Below are 22,206 nucleotides of genomic sequence, written 5' to 3' on the forward strand. Positions count from 1 at the left end.
TTTAATAATAAGATAGGAGGCTGTGCATTTCGGATTTGGCATCATTTTACAGAGAAAGCACATATTTAATACATTGTTTAATTAGTCAAATATAGTAAGTTGTTTTAAGACAGATGCTGTTATAAAGGTACGGAAAAAAATCATAAAAATACGGCATTGGTTCCTAATTTTATTTTCACATGCTTTGCCTTTAGCTTTATAAATCTTCAATCATTGACTAATGAAAGGCTGGTATCAGAATACCAAACACTGTAGGTTAAATTATTATTATATTATATTACAGGCACTGAGGTAGGCAACTTTTTGATATATCTGTATTCACAGCAACTCTGCAAATTAGTATTATGTCTGTTTTACAAACGGGAAAGTTGTGGCTTACAAAAGTTATTGGTCTGAACCATATTGCTTAAGAATTGCTGAGTCAAGTTTATCTGCCTTCCACCCCCAAATTCTTTCTGCTGTATCACACACATTGCTTCTAGAAAATAACTTCAGCAATTTAAAATAATACGCAGAGACATTATTAATGTCGTTTATGTTTTCTATTTTGTCAGTCAACAGACATTTATAGGAAGTGATGAGGTGCTGAACTGAGAATTGGGGATAGGCTAAAATTATGCATGAAACCTATCCCTGAGGACCTTATTTTTGTAAAGTGAGACTGTTGCTGGCAGCTGTAAATTTCTGCACATGCTTGGGTGCTAGTGGAAATTCAGCTACACTATTTTACTCACCTCTTCTTCTCTAGCTAATGCAAAAGCGTGAAAGGGCTGCCTCCCCTAGAGCAACTCTCCGTGTGCCTTGTTTAACCAACAATGAGTAAATCATTCTGGCAAGACACAGATTTTCCCTTATGAATCAGATTGGAATTTTAACTGAATTAAAGTAGGTAATTTGAACAAAAAGAACTTCAATGTTGCCTGCTACCTATGGAGTAAATTAAATTATTTAGATTAATTTTAAAAATACATCACCAGTCTCTCAGTTTAAAAACACTCCAGGCTGTTTCTAGATTACCACTCTGAACCCTCAACTCCGAAAGGCCAGTGATCTACCTCCTGATTCCCTAAGTTTACCCTGGTGGTTACTGACACTAATCCTTTGCTGTAGGGTTTTCTGTGCATGGAGTGTTTTTGCTGCTTTGGCAGATCTTCCTCGTATTTCATGTCTGGCTCAAGTCAACTTCCCTGGCAAAGACGTTTTCAACTGTTCCCATCCCTATTAATCATCCCTTCCCAGAACTCTTTTAGCCCAAATCGTTTCACATGTCCTTGCTGCCTAAACATCTTTACGCTCATTCATCTCAATCCTCAGTGTGTGACTATACTTTCAAATAGGTTGTAAACCTCTTATGGTAAGGGATCACATCATACCTTCATTTTGTTTGTTTGTTTTTGCAGCACCCAGCTGGTACTACAGATACAACTGGCATTTAACATTCTTCAGTTCAGTGAATAAACCCAATTACTAGGTGAGGCTTTCTAATTTCTAGGGACCACCAACTGTGGTTATTTAACTTCTTTCAAGGTGAAAGCTCATTAGACTAAGACTAATTCATCTATACCGAGTATTTCAGCGGGGAAAGATGCTACCTTTGAGAACAAGGGAGAAATTCGAAGCAGAAATACCTGCTTATATCACTGTCAATCACCTATGAGATAAAAGGCCAAAGGCATAGAATTTTTAGTGGTAAGGAATTTGCAATGAAAGAATTTGCACTTATACTTGGTTTGATATTTACATTTTGTATATTCACAAAAGGGTAATTGATTCTAATTAAAATGAGAACTCTCTTGTTGAAATCTGTTAAAAGCTTAATTGAACACAAAATGTGCATATAACATCATCACCACAAACACGTGGACTGTCATATTGTTCCATTCAGTCTAATTGTCTTTCTGACAGTGTCATCATGGGCTGTGCTTTTGTTTTTGTTTTTGCCTTTAACTAGATAATAAGGCTCAGATACTCCTGATTTCTTGTAATAAGCCATTGTCAGGGTGCCATCTGTAAGCATGTATAATTTAATATAGTTTCATCTTTTTCCAGTCTTTTTATGATCTGAGCAACAAAATCCATATACAGTATTTACACCATAATATTTCCTTTTGTTTAACACAATACTTAGCTTTAAGAATTACCACTAAAGGTAAGTGATGTTTAGGGGGTGCAGAGAAGAGTTCCTGTGTCTGAAGTGAATAGCATTCTACTAATATGTGCCTTTGATCCCCCTTTCCATTTGGAGTGGCCTTTGACCAGCCATTGCCCAACAGCGTGGTTTAAATTCAAATTCCTACACTAGACCTTTCTTCATAGGGGTCATTGCTCCTATATTTATGTGTTTTATTTATATTTAGTATTTTAATGTATGTTCACTTGGAAAAAACAACAAGAAGTGTTTTTTCATTTAAATGAAGAATTTATTGGTAGGTCCAACCATACCAATACCAAAACATTATAAGAAAATCCCAGCATCTAAACAGACGTCAGAGTTCCAGAAAGATAAAAGGGTGAAAAATCATGCAAGAGAGAGGGGATGACTTGAGGACACCTAACCCTGTCCCTGGAATGTTTCCCTTCCCACTTTCTATTTCTAGTATTCCAGGATGTGGTAGAACAAGCCCAGTTTAGTCTTTGCAGCCTCGCAAGGTATATATAGAAGGAGGTATCCTGATATTTTTTTCATAACTGAAAATTCTTGATGGTAGTAGCCCTTCTTTGCTAGGTGAAACTCTTCATGTTTGTTTCAGGAGCTCTCTTCTGGGAGGTCTGTACCATGAAAGCAGCTACTGTCCTATTTCTGCAGTTTAGTGTGTGTGAGAGTGCATATGACATGTGTGTGTGTTTGTGTCTGTGTGTTATTTGTGTGGATGAATATGGGAAAATGCCCTGCATTTGGACCCTCAAAGATACTTCCCCCATCCTTTGTGCACTCAAAATCAGGCCAACCGTAGTCAAGAAATAAGTAGGAAGACTCTCCTTTTTATTCCTCTCCCATTGTCCAATTCTTAGATATTGCCAGCTTGCTGGCTCTCTGTTGCCCGTAGGCTTTGGTTGCTTGGGTCTTAATTTTGTGCCTTGTGTCTTCCCGTGGCTGTCACCTCTGTCTTGTAGGCTTGTCTTACCTACTTTGCACTTTTCTCTCCTGCACTGCCTTGTCCCTTCTAACAAGACCTTTAGCCCCCTGACCAGATCTTGTGATGGGCCACTCCTCCTTTCTCCTCTCATGACGAGCCTCATGCGTTCACATGGTGGTTCTAACTGTCTCACATGATGCTCCCTGCTTCTCTCTCCCTTTTGATGGCTCTTTCATTAAGTTCCCCTCTTGTGAGCTGGTTATCCTTTAGCGGTTGTGTTTATAAAACCTTTGTGCCGTAGATCCTGCCTACGCTAATGATGCCTTATCAAGAATTTAGTCCTGTAGGCCCTGATTGTTGATGCACATCATATGCAAGATCATAGGTTTTCCCAAAACGAGCTCATTCCTGTTTTATTCCTTTTAATGGGATTATAGTTCTTAATGAAGAATTTTCAAGAAGATCTAGAACCCTATCATAGTCCTAGCTTAGCTACCTCTAACTGCATATTAAAGTGAACAAAGCAAATTTTGTGTGTCTTTATGTATCTCTCTGAATTATATTCTTTTATGATTACCTATTTTCTGAATGTAAAACTCTTGTTCCTGTTCTAATGAATATAAAATGTTTCTTTTTGAATAGTTGCTAAATTTTCAAGATAATTTCAGATGCAACTGAGTTTCTTTGGGATTTCAAAATGTTTGTTTTTTTCCTCCCTCTCTCTATTACGCATTGTTGTTTGGTATGATTTCTGTTAGAAATTGTTAGTGGTCCATATTGTCATTTTGTAAATATCTACTTTGCTCAGTTTTTGCAGGCAGTGCTTTGATTAAAGGCCTCATTTCCTTCCTGGGAGAATGATGAGCTGCACCCTCACAGTGCATCCCCTCTCCAAATGATGGCTTCTACAGTAATCTTTCTAAAACATGTCATTCTGGATAAGGCATTTTTATGCTTAGGGTTTTTGAATGTCTCCCTACTGACAAAAACCAGACTATACAGCAAGGTCTGCCCCTGCTTATATTTCCAATAAAAATTATCCTATTCCCTCTAAAACCCAAACTACTTGTGTTTTCGCATACAATGATATGCTATTTCACAACACCATCATTTTTTTGTATGCTAGAACCTCTGTCTGGAATGCTTTTATTTTGTCTGTTTGGCAAATTCCTATCTGCCCTTCATTCTTAATAGATTAATTACCTCTGAATTTTTTATAGTTGTAAAAATAACTTATTATTCCAAGTAACTGAATATGAAATATTAGAATTTCGTCAAATGTATTTTGGAATCAATGGGATTTTCTGGCACAGAGCTTCTTTCTGGTAGTCCTTAATCGGAAAGGATGTATTTGAGCTGTTGAAGCCCTTTACACTGATCTGGTTATGACCTCCTGTCTGGTCCTCCTTGCAAATCATGTATAAGGGATAGAATGTGCCAGTCTGGGTGTGCAGATTATCGCCACAGGAAGGAGAAACTGACTGGCCCTTTTGTGGTCTGACTCTGAATTGGGCCAGTCCAAGAGATAGTAATTCCAGTTGAAATACTTAAAATGTGTTTGTGCTTACCCCTACTCTAGTACTTTTGATATAGTTCCTGTTGCTCATGTTTAAACTGGGATTTTAAAACACCAGAATCTTTTAAATTATCTCTGGTAGAATGTAAGTACCATGGTTGAGAATCAGAAGCAAAGGCCCCTATGTATTTACATTCTTCAGAGCTGTTAGGTCTGATTGAGGAGGTGGTGTACTTCCACAGTTCTAGAGAAAGTGCCTGGTATGGTTCTAAGGGGTGGCGCTGAGAGCAGAAAGCTGAGCACAGGGTTCCTTCGATGGGTGGCATGGTGGGCAGCACAGAAGACAGTGAAAGAATCCTAGTAGCTCTTACAGATTTCAGGCCACCATAGAGCGTCCTTTGTTCTTTCTGTAGAAAAGATCTAAATGTATAATTGATGCTAGAAAATATGGTATTGGCATAAAATGCAGTGTAGGGAAGTCATATTAGGCGTGATGACGTTTAAAACCTAGTAAGACAGTGGCTTTTGTTGTTTCTGATATAGTAGGAGTAGCATCTACTGAGAACTTTAATTTTCAAACTCTATGTAATTATTACTTAAATATGATTACTTCATAATTTATGATGTAACAAAATGACTTCTCCTTGACCCTTCACTTGTAAAGGAAGTAGCAAGTTAAAGAATGTAACCAAAGCACTGATTATAAGCTGACTGTCATGATCTCTAATGGTAAGACAATAGTTTAATACAAAATTATTCATATGTAACAAAATAATTTTTGAAATTTTGCCTAAGACGGTCAAATAGAAATGTTAAATAGTGCTTTCTTTAATCTGATTATTTGGTGGTTTTTTTTAATTTAATAAATTATTTTTTCCATACATTATAGTATGTCATTCTGTGAGTATTTGAAATATTTCCGTCTGAAACTTTCCATATGGTCAGCATAGTGAAGCATCAATGTAATGAAGAAATTACTTTTAAACTATCTTTCTTGTGAGATTTCTCTTCAGTGATGATGATGATGATAACATTATAGTTACTGCATGAGATTTCAGCTCGTTTTATGTGCAAGTCCATGTTCTAAGTATTTTGTATAGGGTTGTTGCATAGATTTAAGGAGATAGTTTATCAGGTAGATGCCATGATGTTCCTCTTTATGCAAGGAGTCTGAAGCATGGGAGAATTGAAGTAACTTGCCTATGTTAGTAAATGGCTGCAATCAGAGTTGTATTCCAAATCCCAGATGGTCTGACCTAATTCTGTGTTCAGTGTATGGGGGGAAAAAAAAAGAGAAATGAGAGCTTCTCTGATTGAAATTAGGGGCACAACCTATATCTATTTGCATAGCAAACCTCAAATGTCTGTAGGCTCAGTTGAATAATCTGAACTGAAAGATTTGCCCAAGCCCTTTGTTTTATAAGTTCAGACACTGCTGAATAGAGAGGCCAAGTGACTGTCTTGTACCTTTTCAGGGTCACGTATCAGTAGCTGGTTAGGACTGAAACCTCATAGATCAAGTGTTATTTCTTCTATGTCATTTGCCCTCATATTTAGTTTTACTTAAATGCAGCTTGTGTGTTTCAGATATCTATTAAGTCAACATGTATCACATATTTGTCCATTACCTAATAGGCACCAGGGCCATCTCTTTCTCCATCCTAGAGGTTACTTAGCCACTTATTAAAGCCAATCCATAGTTAGGGGCTTTTTAGAGGCTGAATTCACTGGCTGAGACCTGAAGCCATTATATTAACTTCCTTGGTTTGGGCAAGAGTGCGCTCAAAGGGAACTGTGTCAGAAATGAAACAACTGGTTGGAGTTTCATCTTGCTTAAGAATACCAGCTGCTTTATTTGCTCTTCTTGGTGAAATAATTGGTTTGAAAATGTCCCTTTTGTGGACCCCCAGCAGCTGCTGGAGATGTGCAGCGAAGGTCTCACAAAGAAGTAAGATGTGATCAGACAGTTTGGAGCTAAAATCAGTGTTTTATAAACTGGAAATTGTCCTGATTGGCAGAAAATTCCTGAGGAAGAAGCCTGGCACTCTGCTTCTCAGAGTACCTTCACCGGTTTGAGTTGCTGAATGAACCCTTTTCTTTTACCATCAACAGATGTGATACCTTTGTAACTTACCTCCCTGCTGTGGATTCAGGTTGTGTTCTCATGGTCAGCATCATTCAGTAGCTGTATCATATTCAATGAACATTCCAGGTTCTTGCACATTACATTTGGGTGCCAGCACACTGGGTGATCATATCTGTGTTCTGTTACTAGCTCAGCTGTGACCACTATTAAAGTCATGCTCCTTACCTGCTGAAATGGGGCAGATTCCAGAATACATGGCCTTTGCCCTTATTATAGAAGTATGGCCATCACTTGAAATCAGAATTTTCTATGAGATGATTCATGTATATATGGATATATTATTTGCATTAACTAGGCTTAAATATATTTAAAAATCATTTTGGATTGTTTTGCTCATTTCTGAAACATAATTCTCTTTTGTAAGTAAGAGTATAATGCAAAAGTAAACAAACTGTAAATGTTTAAGGTGGCATGCTCCATCTTTTGTAACACGGAGCATGATTTTTCCCTCTGAACTATTAGAAGAACTTTAGGGAAGACATTAAAAATAAGTGAAGGCTTGGGGCACCTGGGTGGCTCAGATGGTTAAGCGTCTGCCTTCGGCTCAGGTCATGATCCCAAGGTCCTGGGATCAAGCCCCACATCGGGCTCCTGGCTCAGCGGGGAGCCTGCTTCTCCCTCTGCCTCTCTCCCTGTTCATGCTCTCTCTCTGTATTTCTGTGTCTCAGATGAATAAATAAAATCTTTAAAAAAAAAATTTCTTAAAAAAATAAAAATAAGTGAAGGCTATAAATTATAAAAAGTAAAATAAACACATGTATAGTGACTTAAGCCCTATAAACGTTCCTGTCCTGGTTTCATGTATTATATCCCAGTGAAATATCTCAGATATTTGTTTGTAACAAATGTCCACCTAAAAACACAGGGAATTTTTTGGAGATACTTGAATCAAATATTATAAAAGGTTACATATCTGAGAAACTTACTCTTTTTTGCAATTATATACTTTTAACAATATATAATATTTGATCTTTCTGATTGAAAGATTTACATCTACAGAAAAACACATCACACGTAGATTTCTTTTTTAAGGGTGGGCTATCAAGCTATGTATATAATGGTTTCTTTTTTTTTTCTTTAAATTTTTATTGTTATGTTAATCACCATATATTACATCATTAGTTTGTGATGTAGTGTTCCATGATTCATTGTTTGTGCATAACACCCAGTGCTCCATGCAGAATTTGCCCTTTGTAATACTCATCACCAGGCTAACTCATCCCCCTACCCTCCTCCCCTCTAGAACCCTCAGTTTGTTTTTCAAAGTCCATCATCTGTCATGGCTCGTCTCCCCCTCTGACTTACTCCCCTTCATTCTTCTTCTCCTGCTATCTTCTTCTTTTACTTTTTTCTTAAAATATGTTGCGTTATTTGTTTCAGAAGTACAGATCTGTGATTCAACAGTCTTGCACAACTCACAGTGCTCACCATAGCACATACCCTCCCCAATGTCTATCGCCCAGCCACCCCATCCCTCTCACCCCACCCCCACTCCAGCAACCCTCACTTTGTTATTAAGAATTCCTCATATCAGTGAGGTCATATGATACATGTCTTTCTCTGATTGACTTATTTCACTCAGAATAACACCCTCCACTTCCACCCACATCGTTGCAGATGGGAATATCTCATGCCTTTTGATGCCTGCATAATATTCCATTGTATATATATATACCACATCTTCTTTATCCATTCATCTGTCGATGGACATCTTGCTCTTTCCACAGTTTGGCTATTGTGGACATTGCTGCTATAAACATTGGGGTGCACGTACCCCTTCGGATCCCTACATTTGTATCTTTGGGGTAAATACCCAGTAGTGCAATTGCTGGATCATATGGTAGCTCTATTTTGAACTTTTTGAGGAACCTCCATACTGTTTTCCAGAGTGGTTGCACCAGCTTGCATTCCCACCAACAGTGTAGGAGGGTTCCCCTTTCTCCACATCCCCGCCAACATCTGTTGTTTCCTGATTTGTTAATTTTAGCCATTCTGACGGGTGGTCAGAGGTGGTATCGCATTGAGGTTTTGATTTGGATTTCCCTGATGCCGAGCAACGTTGAGCACTTTCTCATGTGTCTATTGGCCATTTGGACGTCTTTTTGGAAAAATGTCTGTTCATGTCTTCTGACCATTTCTTGATTGGATTATTCTTTGGGTGTTGAGTTTGATAAGTTCTTTATAGATTTTAGATACTATCCCTTTATCTGATATGTCATTTGCAAATATCTTCTCCCATTCTGTCAGTTGTGGTTTTGTTGACTGTTTCCTTTGCTGTACAAAAGCTTTTTATCTTGATGAAATCCAAATAGTTCATTTTTGCCCTTGCTTCCCTTGTCTTTGGCGATGTTTCTAGGAAGAAGTTACTGTGGCTGAGGTGGAAGAGGTTGCTGCCTGTGTTCTCCTTCAGGATTTTAATGGACTCCTGTCTCATGTTTAGGTCTTTCAACCATTTGGAGTCTATTTTTGTGTGTGGTGTAAGGAAATGGTCCAGTTTCATTCTTCTGCATTTGGCTGTCCAATTTTCCCAACACCATCTGTTGAAGAGACTGTCTTTTTTCCATTGGACATTCTTTCCTGCTTTGTCAAAGATGAGTTGACCATAGAGTTGAGGGTCCATTTCTGGGCTCTCTATTCTGTTCCATTGATCTATGTGTCTGTTTTTGTGCCAGTACCATAGTGTCTTGATGATGACAACTTTGTAATAGAACTGGAAGTCTGGTATTGTAATGCCACCAGCTTTGCTTTTCTTTTTCAACATTCCTCTGGCTATTCGGGGTCTTTTCTGGTTCCATACAAATTTTAGGATAATTTTTCTATGTCTTTGAAAAAAGTGGATGGTATTTTGATGGGGATTGCATTGAATGTGTAGATTGCTCTAGGTAGCATTGACATCTTCACAATATTTGTTCTTCCAATTTATGAGCATGGAACATTTTTCCATTTCTTTGTGTCTTCCTCACTTTCTTTCATGAGTATTTTATAGTTTTCTGACTACAGATCCTTTGCCTCTTTGGTTAGATTTATTCCTAGGTATCTTGTGGTTTTGGGTGCAATTGTAAATGGGATCGACTCCTTAATATCTCTCTCTTCTGTCTTGTTGTTGGTGTATAGGAATGCCACTGATTTCTGTGCATTGATTTTATATCCTGCCACTTTACTGAATTCCTGTATGAGTTCTAACAGTTTTGGGGTGGAGTCTTTTGGATTTTCCACATAAAGTATCATATCATCTGCAAAGAGTGAGAGTTTGAGTTCCTCTTGGCCGATTTAGATGCCTTTGATTTCTTTTTGTGGTCTGATTGCTGTGGCTAGGACTTCTAATACTATGTTGAATAGCAGTGGTGATAGTGGACATCCCTGCTGCGTTCCTAACTTCAGGGGGAAAGCGCTCAGTTTTTCCCCATTGAGAATGATACTTGCGGTAGGTTTTTCATAGATGGCTTTTATGATATGGTGGAATGTACCGTCTATCCCTATACTCTGAAGACGTTTGATCAAGAAAGGATGCTGTACTTTGTCAAATGCTTTTTCTGCATCTATTGAGAGGATCATATGGTTCTTGTTCTTTCTTTTATTAATGTATCACGTTGATTGATTTGCGGATGTTGAACCAACCTTGCAGCCCAGGGATAAATCCCACTTGGTCGTGGTGAATAATCCTTTTAATGTACTATTGGATCCTATTGGCTAGTATTTTGGTGAGAATTTTTGCATCCATGTTCATCAAGGATATTGGTCTGTAATTCTCCTTTTTGATGGGGTCTTTGTCTGGTTTTGGGATCAAGGTAATGGTGGCCTCATAAAATGAGTTTGGGAGTTTTCCTTCCATTTATATTTTTTGGAACAGTTTCAGAAGAATAGGTATTAATTCTTCTTTAAATGTTGGTAGGATTCCCCTGGGAAGCCATCTGGCCCTGGGCTTTTGTTTGTTGGGAGATTTTTGATGACTGCTTCAATCTCCTTAGTTGTTATAGGTCTGTTCAGGTTTTCTATTTCTTCCTGGTTCAATTTTGGTAGTTGATACATCTCTAGGAATGCATCCATTTCTTCCAGGTTATCTAATTTGCTAGCATAGAGTTGCTAATATGTTCTTATACTTGTCTGTATTTCTTTGGTGTTGGTTGTGACCTCTCCTCTTTCATTCATGATTTTGTTGATTTGGGTCATTTCTCTTTTCTTTTTGATAAGTCTGGCCAGGGGTTTATCAATCTTGTTAATTCTTTCAAAGAACCAGCTCCTAGTTTCGTTGATCTGTTCTACTGTTCTTTTGGTTTCTATTTCATTGATTTCTGCTCTGATCTTTCTTATTTCTCTTCTCCTGCTGGGTTTAGGCTTTATTTGTTGTTTTTCCTCTAGCTCCTTTAGGTGTAGGGTTAGGTTGTGTATTTGAGACCTTTCTTGTTTCTTGACAAAGGCCTGTATAGCTATATACTTTCTTCTTAGGACTGCCTTTGCTGCATCCCAAAGATTTTGAACAGTTGTATTTTCATTTTCATTGGTTTCCATGAATGTTTCTAATTCTTCCTTAATTTCCTAGTTGATCCATTCATTCTTTAGTAGGATGCTCTTTAGCCTCCATGTATTTGAGTTCTTTCCGACTTTCCTCTTGTGATTGAGTTCTAGTTTCAAAGCATTGTGGTCTGAAAATACGCAGGGAATGATCCCAGTCTTTTGGTACCGGTTGAGACCTGATTTGTGACCTAGGATGTGATCAGTTCTGGAGAATGTTCCATGGGCACTAGAGAAGAATGTGTATTCCGTTGCTTTGGGATGGAATGTTCTCAATATTATCTGTGAAGTCCATTTGGTCCAATGTGTCATTTAAAGTCTTTATTTCCTTGTTGATCTTTTGCTTAGATGATCTGTCCATTTCAGTCAGGGGGGTGTTAAAGTCCCCCACTATTACTGTCTTGTTGTCAATGTTGTCTTTGCTTTTGTTATTAATTGCCTTATATAATTGGCTGCTCCCATGTTAGGGGCATAGGTATTTACAATTGTTAGATCTTCTTGTTGGATAGACACTTTAAGTAGGATATAGTGTCCTTCCTCATCTCTTATTACAGTCTTTGGTTTAAAATCTAATTTGTCTGATATAAGGATTGCCACCCCAGCTTTCTTTTGGTGTCCATTAGCATGGTAAATGGTTTTCCACCCCCTCACTTTGGGTCTAAAATGAGTCTCTTGCATCGCTTCTCGGCCTTTTGGCTAAGATCAAGTGTAGTATCTGTTCTTATCAGTTTAAAATGAGTCTCTTGCAGACAGCATTTCGATGGGTCTTGTTTTTTAATCCAATCTGATAGCCTGTGTCTTTTGATTGGGGCATTGAGCCCATTTACATTCAGGGTAACTATTGAAAGATATGAATTTAGTGCCATTTTACTGCCTGTAAGGTGACTGTTACTGTATATTGTCTGTGTTCCTTTCTGGTCTATGCTGCTTTTAGGCTCTCTCTTTGCTTAGAGGACCCCTTTCAAGATTTCTTGTAGGGCTGGTTTCGTGTTTGCAAATTCCTTTAATTTTTGTTTGTCCTGGAAGCTTTTTCTCTCTCCTTCTATTTTCAATGAGAGCCTAGCTGGATATAGTATTCTTGGCTGCATATTTTTCTCATTTAGTGCTCTGAAGATACCATGCCAATCCTTTCTGGCCTGCCAGGTCTCTGTGGCTAGGTCTGTTGCCAATCTAATGTTTCTACCATTATAGGTTACATATCTCTTCTCCTGAGCTGCTTTCAGGATTTTCTCTTTGTCTCTGAGACTTGTAAGTTTTACTATTAGATGTCAGGGTGTTGACCTATTTTTATTGATTTTGAGAGGGGTTCTTTGTGCCTCCTGGATTTTGATGCCTGTTTCCTTCCCCACATTAGGGAAGTTCTCTGCTATAATTTGCTCCAATATACCTTCTGCCCCCTCTCTCTTTCTTCTTCTTCTGGGATCCCAGTTATTCTAATGTTTCGTCTTATGGTGTTGCCTTTCTCTCAAATTCTGCCCTCGTGATCCAGGAGTTGTTTATCTCTCTTTTTCTCAGCTTCTTTATTTTCCATCATTTGGTCTTCTATATCGCTGATTCTCTCTATGCCTCATTTATCCTAACAGTTAGTGCCCCCATTTTTTATTGCACCTCATTAATAGCCTTTTTGATTTCTACTTGGTTAGATTTTAGTTCTTTTATTTTTCCAGAAGGGGTTTCTCTAATAACTTCCATGCTTTTTTCAAGCCCAGCCAGTATCTTTAAAAGCATGATTCTGAACTCTAGGTCCGACATCGTACTAATGTCCGTATTGAGTAGGTCCCTGGCAGACGGTACTACCTCTTGTTCTTTTTGTTGAGGTGATTTTTTTCTGTCTTGTCATTTTGTCCAGAGGAGAATAGATGAATGTGAGAACAAAATTCTAACAGGGTAACAATGTCCTCAGAAAATATACTCTAAAGAAATCAGAAAAGACCTGAAACCAGGGGAAAAGAAAGAAAAAAGAAAGAGGAAAAAAAAAGTAAAAGATAAAAACAAACAAAAACAGAACAAACAAAAAAAAAAACAATATGATCAAATATGATCAGGCTTGTTCATAGATCAGTGGCAGACACTAGATTTTCGGTGTATTTTTGTCTGTTAGAAGACAGTGCCTCCCAAAGTTTTAAAGAAAGAAAGACTTACATATGTACAAAATAAGAGTTGATACGATGAAGAGATGGAATATAACTGTAAAGATGAAAATTATAAAAAATTTTATAAAAGGAATTGATAAGTTGTTTGAAAAAAGAAGAGGATTAAAAAAAAAAGAAAGAAAAAGGGCAGAGAATGTGATCACGCAGGAGACTAGAACAAAGCCATACACTAGAGATTTAGGGTATATTTTGATCTGTTATAAGAAAGTGTATCTCAAAATTTTAAGGAGAGAGCAACTTATATATATATCTATATATGCCAAAAATCAGGGTAACTCCTATGAAGGGATAGAATATGACTCTCAAAATGAAAAATAAAAATGTTTTTTTCAAAAAGATTGATAAGATGTTGGTTGAAAAAGGGAAAAAGAAAAATTAAAAAAAAAAGACAGTTAAAAAAAATTAACTTTGAAAGACTAAAGAATCATGGTAAAAAAGTCATGAATTGTATGTGCAGTATTCCGCTAGCACTGGAGTTCTGCCTTTCTCCTTGATCGGTAAACTTGGTCTTGGCTGGCTGTTCTTGCTGATCATCTGGGGGAGGGGCCTTTTGCCCTCATTCCCAAATGTCTTTGCCGGAGGCGGAATTGCCCCGCCCTTGTCATTCGGGGCTAAGTTATCTGCTCGTGTTTGCTCTCGGGAGCTTTTGTTCCCTGCAAGCTTTCCGTACAGCTTTGGAGGATGCGTGTGAAAATGACGGCCTCCCAATCTGCAACCTGGAGGAGCCGAGAACTCGGGGCCCCGCTCCTCATTGCGACCCCAGAGAAAAGCAGTCAGTCACTCCCATCTCCCCGGTGTCCGGCCGCACTCCATGCTCACCTGGCCTGTGACCCAGTGTTTCTGTCTCTGGCACCCCACGCGGTGTGGAGTCTCCAAACCCAGCAGATCCCTGCGGTGTGCTCCCGCGCCGCTCCTCCCGGGGGAGGAAGGGGAGTCTCCACGGCTCTGCTGCTTGTTGGGTCCCTGCTGGAGGAGCGGTGGCCCGACTGTGCCGCGGATCACGGTTTATGGCAACCCTGAGCTGACAGCCTGCACCTCGGCTCCATCTCTGCAGCCAGCTTCCCTGCTCCGATACCTGGGAGCTCTGCCGCACTCAGGCATCCCCGGTCTGTGACCCTGAGGGTCCTGAGACCACACTGTCCCGCGAGGGTTCCACCTCCCGCTTAGCCACTGGAGCGACGTCCCTCAGCGGAGCCGACTTCTAAAAGTTCTGATTTTGTGCTCCGCGGCTCAATCACTTGCCAGAAGCGGCCGACCGAGGCCCCCTCCCCCGCCGTCTATCCTCCCAAATATCGTCTCTGATCCACTTCTCCACACGTCCTACCTTCCGAAAGTGGTCGCTTTTCTGTTCAGAGAGTTGTTTCTATTCTTTTCGTCGATCTCCTGTTGAGTTCGTAGGTGTTCAGAATGGTTCGATCCCTATCCAGCTGAATTCCTGAGACCAGACAAAATCCAGGTCTCCTACTCCTCTGCCATCTTGCTCCGCCCCCTGTATATAATGATTTCTCTTAGCACCTTTCTTCTATGGCATTTTTACCTCATGATGAAGAAAACTCTCTAATAACTTGAAAAAGATTTGTTAGAAAGAGGAGCTACATAAATCACATTGTTTTTCTTGTGACAGTCTCTGACTAGCGGTAAGTCACTTGAGCAGCTCATAAAAAATGTCTAAAAACTTGTTCTTTAAAGAAAAATTTTTGCTTGCATTTTCTAAGAGAAAACAACTTTCTTATTAAATAGATATAGATAAGCTAGTTACAGATAAGCTAGATATAAGATGTTACAGTATATAAGAGACATTCTTGTTTATTTTAGTTTTCCTTTTTTTGTTTCAGGTAATAGTCTAATATTTTCATTCGTGTCATTTAACTGAGTAGCTATTATGCAAGAAATTGCATGCTAGGTATATTATATATAACACCTCTGATCTGTGGAAGAACTATATGACAAAAACCCAAGTAAAGCCAAAACTCAGATAATTTTATGTAAAGTGACATTCCAAAAGTCATGCAGGAAATTGTATTGTCTCATTCCAAGCTTCAGTCTCTTTGCCCAAAGATCACAGACTTTTCCTTACCACCCTGGCCCCCAAGGACAAAATGAATCCAAAGGAAGTAATTTCAAGGGTAAGTTATATGTTCAACTACTGATTAGCAGCAAAATGATAGAGTTAAGCAAGCTTTTAAGGACGGTGCTTTATTTGGGCACCAACTACTTGGGACTAACTACCTTGTGAATTCTTGCTGCTCGCTGTTCTAGTCCCTCAAAACAAAGCCATCCTTTGTGCATAAAATGTATCTTTCTTAAGTTATCAAGATATTTTATTAATTTTATTAATAAGTTAATTTAAGGTACATTTGTCTAATATCTAAAGGTAGTTTAAGTTATGTGTAAGATAGTTTTAACAATGTAGGCAAACAATAAGTAAAATATGCTGATGATTCATCAAATTTTAAAAAATGAATACAATGAACAGCGTGTAACCAGGTGTCAACCTTTCAGTGGTCAGTATTTTCCTTAAAGAAGTTAAGTATTCTTTCACTTTGGAAGAAAATCAAAGATTAAAAATGTCATTTTATTATGACCATACCAGTGACAAAAGATTAATGATGAGATTATCTGTTCTTGAATTTTAATTTAATTATTTTTAACAACATACATGGAAATATTAAGTCATTTCCTTGATTTTCACTTGTTCAGTATTACCATTATATATCAAAGCAAATAACTTATTTCAGGGGAAAAAAATAAAGCAGGGGTAGATTTCTAAATAGGGATTATAAAAAACAATATTGAAAAAAAATCCATCTAAAGTTTCTTTTACCAGATGTCCTCAGCCCTTTTTCTTTGTCAGTTTCTGTTGTGCTTGTTTTCCATTTCAACACAACTTTGTCTTTCTAGAAAGTAAATATGTTAATTACTTATGTAGGAGTTTACAATGCTATAAATTGGACATTAACTTCATTTATTTTTTTAAATATTCCAAGCTTGGCTTTCTAATTATTTTGTTGGCTCTCGTTTTTTGCTTCTGAGGAAAGATGGTCAAAGTTCTGCTTCCACTGAAATGTTTTCATTAATGTTTATAGTATAGTATATCTTTGATCCCAAAGCTTATAATAATATCTAATAGAGAAAAATTTTAGTCATATATAAATTATTTAATATACAGTAATTTGCCAGTGGAAATTATGCTAATATCAGTTTTTTAGTAGCTTCATTAATATTTTTCTCTTAAGTTAGATATATTAGAAGCTCCTTAAGCTTAAGAACCAGAGGTAATTCATCTTTATATCCCCACAGAAATTAGTACAGTTTCTAAAATGTAGCAGGCTTTGAAATGTTTGTTGAATTGAACATTAATTATGAGAGTATTTAAAACAGCTGTATATTTTTTAAAGTGTACATACATATGTAAATATTCTTCATATTCATGTTCTTATGAGGATGTATGAGTTCAATTTAATAATAGTCTTTTTTAATTTTCCTTTTTAAAATTTTTTTTAAAAATTTGAGTATAGGGGTGCTTGGGTGGCTCATTTGGTTGGGCATTTGCCTTCGGCTCGGGTCATGATCCTGGAGTCCTGGGATCGAGTCCTGCATCGGGCTCCTTGCTCAGCAGGGAGTCTGCTTCTCCCTCTGCCCCTCACCACACTCTCTTCCTCGCTCTCTCTCTCAAATAAGTAAATAAAATCTTTAAAAAAAAAATGAGTGTAGTTGTATGGTATACAATGTTAGCTTAGTTTCAGGTGTACAGCACAGTGATTCAACAACTTTATACTTTTTATGCTGTTCTCCCCACAAGTGTAGCTACCATCTGTCACCATACAGCACCACTACAATATCATTGGCTATATTCCCATGACTTACTCATTCCATAACTGGAAATCTGGTCTCTCACTCTGCTTCACTCATTCTGCCCATCCCCCCAACATCCTTCCGGCAACCATCAGTTTGTTCTCTGTGTTTATAGGTTTGATTCTACTTAAACTGGTTATAGTTTTGAAATATGTGACAAGGCTGGTTTAAATTTTTTGGTTTCTTTGTGGTTTTGTTGTGGCTCTTCTGAATATTATATGACGTATTTGAATAAAAGAATACCTGTACCTAGAAAAAGTCATATAGAATTGTATCTCTGTGTTGATTGTAAGCCTTACCCTCTGGTTACTTTGAACGAGAGGATTGCTCGTTAACATAGGAAATAAGGATATAGAAAGATGGAAGGAAATGTTTAGTTTTTATAAATTATGGTAAGTACTCTCTCTGGGTGTTAAAAGTTAGAGGTTTTTGAGTGAAATGTCCGTTCATGTATGCTGCAATCCTACTCTTTGATGTTTATTTTCAGGGAAAAACTAAGAAATTTAGGGGAAATGTGAATGAAGATATTTCTCAAAGCATTGTTTCTAATAGAGGAAAAACTGGAAGCAACCTAAATATCTACTACTGGGTGTAGTTTAAAAAATCATAGTATATTGGTAAAATTTAACATGGTGCAGGCACCAAAAAGTATTATGTATATTGTCTATATTTATTGTCTTAGAAAGATCTTCCCAGTACGTCAGAAGAAAAAAGCAGATTGTGAAACAGAATGTTTAGAATTACTTTATTTATAGAAAACCATATATTTGCATGTACAATGCGAATGGTAGATAAGTCCATAATGTCAATGAATTTTGTCTTCGAGCACTAAATATTTTGTTTTTTTCTTATGCTCTAATGAATTTTCTCCAGTGACTACATATTAGCTTATCTAAATACATAAAAATAGTTTTAATCTACCTGGAAAAAGAAAAAAGAAACCGAGCATGTTTGATAAATTATTTTTAAGCTTGAAATTATAGTTAATAATTAATAAATACAACTATTTATTTATTTACATATTTTTTAGTTATTTAAGAGGTCAGTGTTGTACTGTCATTAGAAAAATTGCTACTAATTTAGTAGCAAGCAGTACAAACCAGAAGTGAATCTAATGTGGGAAAATGTTATATTAAAAAAATCATAAGCAAGTATTAAAAATTGACTTAAGGTTTAGATCTATCTTTCTTGTATATTATGTACTTATTCCCTGGATGATATGTGGCATTTCAGCTTTTCAGTTCACAAGTGGTTCAGTTAGTATGAGATTCTGGCTTGCTGTTCAGTAGGATTTGAGTGCTATGTATATTTTTAATTTTACCGACGTGTTATCTTTTAGTAATCCAGTTCCATAAGTTAGTTTCTCTTATAAGTCCTCTTTTGGGTTCTTTATACTACAGTTGTCATTTAATTCATTTATGTGATAGGAATTCAGTTGTCAGTGATTCTTCTCATATACTTCTCTAATTATATTCTCCTGATGTGAGAACAGCTCCTAGGTGAACTGTGTGTGTAGTAGCTTGGTTTCCTTCATAATCACAAGTATTTTTAAACATAGGACAAATAAAGAATAGATCTTGTCATCTCTGTGGTGGATATAGATGTGAACACCTTTCATCATTGTTTCCCCTTTGGAGTATAGAATAATGTATGTAAAGCAGTTTGATTTAAATTTGTATCTTAGAGTTTTCTTTTGGACAGTTCTGAACTATGTTTTAAAAAGGGAAAGAACAGTTACTATATTTAATACAGTACGATACAGTGCCTTTCATTCACTCTTTCCAGTGTATTTTAGGGGTTTAGACAAATTCAAATGCAAATGAAACATTTCTCTTCTAGGCTTTAAAAAATTATATTAATTTAATTAAAGCAAAGTGTCAGAAGCAGCTGTCAGTAAGTTCTATGAACATTAGTGGAGTGAAGCTTAATTAATAGTGTATGTACTCTTAGCTTTTGATTCAAACATGAAGTTTTTTCACTTCTTAGTATTCCCTTACATGATAGAAGCAAAACCAATAACCACGTCACAGAGAGGTTTTAAGAATTAAATGGTCTAGGGCCACCTGGGTGGTCAGTTAAGCGTCTGCCTTCAGCTCAGGTCATGATCCTGGGGTCCCGGGATCGAGCCCCGTGTCGGACTCCCTGCTCAGGAGGGAGTCTGTTTCTCCCTCTCCCTCTGCTCCTCCCCCCTGCTAATGCTGTCTCTCTCTCTCTGTCAATTAAAAGATAAAAAATCTTTAAAAAAAAGGTCTAATGTATATAAAGGGTTAACACAGTACCTGCTTCGCAATAAAGGCTCAGTAAATAGCTTTAATTAAGGGATACTTTTCATTATAATTTTCTGGTTGGAATTAGAATTTTATTTTTGTCATTAAATTAACCAGTTACTTTCCATATAGTGAAGCATGATGTTTTTAAAAAATTAAAATAGAACTTTTCAGGGAGCGTTTTAGGGGTGCCTGGGTGGCTCAGTCGTTGGGCGTCTGCCTTCAGCTCAGGTCATGATCTCTGAGATCCTGGGATCGAGCCCCGCATGGGGCTCCCTGCTCCGCAGGAAACCTGCTTTTCCCTCTCCCACTCCCCCTGCTTGTGTTCCCTCTTTCGCTGTGTCTCTCTCTGTCAAATAAATAAATAAAATCTTAAAAAAAAAAAAGACTGTATTACCTGTCCACCGAATTAAAAAGTATAATAAAATAGGCATCTTTCGAATATGTTAAGTTGTTCCTTTGCCTCATTTCTCTTCATTTTCTTAACTTATTAATACTGTAACTGTTCCCAGAATGGGGAGATGACATCTCTGGGCTTTGAGTATCACATTCAGGCCCCTGGTGCTGTGGTAAACTGTCAGTCTTTTAAATCCATCCTCACAGAGACAGTGTGATTAAATCTGTTTTATGCTTTGCTTAGTATTTTTTGTCTTCCTAGGGCCATATTTGTCAATATTACAAATCTAAACAATGAAATACATTACTTAGTGTGAAATAAAATAAGCTTATGATTTGCTCCATTTTTAGAAGCACATCGGCACTTGGGCAAAGCTTAAATATTCTTTGAGATCTGAAGAAGGTGAAATCTTTTCATTGTCTGATATGGGCTATATATGATTTTGTTCAATACATACTTACTGAGCACCAACTGTATATCAAGTGGTAGGATGGATGCTAATGATAAAACCATGAAAATTGACTCTCGGATGCTCAGGTACATACAAACTCATGTCGGGATAGTTTATTAAGTGTTAAGACCAATTCATGCAGAAATTCCTAGGGGAATAGAGTATCAGAAAAGCACCTAATCCAGTTTCCAGGAAATGAATTCAGTCCAAATAACTCTTCAGAAGATGGAATGATAATTATATTCAGAATTATCCCTCTGAATTATCACCAAACCCTCAGTCATCAACCGAGATTCACTTGTGATCATGATAATTTCCTGAATATTAAACAAAGCATCCTAATGCATTTTAGTACAAAAAATTAAGTGTAGTAAACAAGGAGTGTTGTCTGCTTGATGATTAAATGGAAAGTGCATCAGAAACCTTCATTTCTGAATTCTGAATTCATTTCTTGAATATTATTACTAATCAAGGATTCATACTTTATTTGATAGAGACTATCTGAATTCTTAATGTACTACTGATTTTTATAATACCAGTGTGATTGGTTTATTGCCATTTCCTATATTTCAAAAAAGTTTTCTTGCTAATGAGTTTCTTTAGTGAAAAACAAATTGAACAGAGCTAGAAAATAGATATTATAAAAAACTGTAACAGCATTTTCCTTTATTTTGTAATTAAAGTGCTAAAAATTTGCTATTTTTAAAGGTATATTTTTTGAAAAGTTTAGTTATTAGATCTTGATATTTAATGAAATAAAATTATTAAAATAAAAATATAGAAAACATGCTGATTTTACCATACCTTAGAATCCAACTTGTGTTAGAAGGAATTATGTTCATCAGTCTGTTTATAAAATTCTTGGGGCCATAGCAGAGAATTCAACATTACGTTATTAGCAGAAATATTGGAATTCTGTAATGCAAAACTTATGTTAAACATCCATCCCAATTAATGATGTATTTTTAGAGAATGCAAAATGTTGTCCTTGTCATATGAAGTGGGTACAAAATGTTTTTAATATAGCAGACCTTTTTTTTTTAAACTAATTGGACCTTAGGACAGATTTTGTGTAATTAATAACAGGAAATATTTCTTGATTCATTATATCAGTTCCTTTGCAGTATTTTGCGAGTGATCTTTTAATTAAAATATCCTGGTTGTCTGGCATAGATGTAATCACTCATTTTAAAGGAGTGACTTCTCAAGGGAAATAATTACCTGATTCCAAGATATTAGAGATTTAGTGCTGTTTTGTGATTTGGTTTTAGCTCCTCTCAAAAGACTGCCATGCGAACTAATTTTATTTTCTGTCTTGGTTTGTGTTATGTATTATTTGACTATAAGTCATACTTTAGCTGGCCAGTAAGAAAAATAAATATTTTGGTAAGACAGCTCTTATATTTGGACTGTTTATGTTGTTGAACATGTTAAAGAGTTGCTAACTCTTATAGCTGCACCTGGGGCCCTTATATCATTTATTTTAACATCAGCTAAAGGTGTCCTGCCTGCCGGTTTCACATCATTCTCAAAATCTTCCTTTTATACTTATATTGTGGTATGAGATTTATAAATAGCAGTTGAATTTTGTAGGTGTCTAAAGTTACATACACACACACTGATTATGTATTTAGTGACTGAAGGAAGGCAATATAATTAATTTATGGAGCACTTTATAGATATAAGATTACATTTGCTTCAAAATGACATCTGGGCTCAGGACTAAAAACAGGTTACTGTCCTTGTCCAAGGAAGGGCACTCTCCTGTACTGGCATATTGTTCCCTGAATTTGGGTGAGTAATAGCACCAGAGGCGTGTAAATGTGAGTCCA

The 22,206-nt window shown here is 36.9% G+C and overlaps 1 protein-coding gene and 1 pseudogene across 1 annotated transcript in view; both read left to right on the top strand.

The window, feature by feature from the left end:
- Positions 1 to 22,206, top strand: part of CHSY3 (chondroitin sulfate synthase 3) — a 295,973-nt gene that overhangs the window by 66,013 nt on the left and 207,754 nt on the right. The window lies entirely within an intron of this gene.
- Positions 11,928 to 12,142, top strand: LOC112815215 (U2 spliceosomal RNA; annotated as a pseudogene).

Source organism: Callorhinus ursinus, unplaced genomic scaffold (assembly GCF_003265705.2).
Source record: "Callorhinus ursinus isolate GAN/ISIS: 27379988/994484 unplaced genomic scaffold, GSC_fseal_2.0 scaffold30, whole genome shotgun sequence".
Classification (NCBI taxonomy): Eukaryota; Metazoa; Chordata; class Mammalia; order Carnivora; family Otariidae; genus Callorhinus; species Callorhinus ursinus.